Source organism: Lonchura striata, chromosome 6 (assembly GCF_046129695.1).
Source record: "Lonchura striata isolate bLonStr1 chromosome 6, bLonStr1.mat, whole genome shotgun sequence".
NCBI lineage: Eukaryota > Metazoa > Chordata > Aves > Passeriformes > Estrildidae > Lonchura > Lonchura striata.
The window spans coordinates 37,847,298-37,847,758 of NC_134608.1; positions in this window are offsets into that span (position 1 = coordinate 37,847,298).

A 461-nucleotide genomic window follows, 5' to 3' on the forward strand; every position below is an offset into this window, starting at 1 on the left:
GTGGCCAGGTCAGTGGTGCAGGGCATGTCCACCTGGTTGCCATACAAACCCACTGCCAATTAGCCAGTTACATTTAGCTGACTTTACATCGCAGTTCTTGAGCGATCACCAGCCTGAAGATACAGTTAGAGCAGCTCCTGTTTGAAGAATAGTGTCTGCTTTTGGTTTCAGACCCAAAGCCCAAACCAGTCTGACCAGCTGGAACTCAGTTTCAGGTTACACCCTGCCTTGCTCTCTGGGTGACTTAGTGGGTAATAATCTTTCTCCCAGAACACCTCAAGCAGTAGTTTCCTCCTCAGGTATCCGCATATGTTGCAGCCCTGCTTCCAGCCCTCCCCACGCCATGGGACCGCTGCTGCAGCAGCTCTCCCAAGATACCACAGCTGAGACAGATGAAAGGGGGTGAGATAGCAGGCATGGGAACGGCACCTGCCCCCTCTGCTGGTCATTGCTCCTCAGAC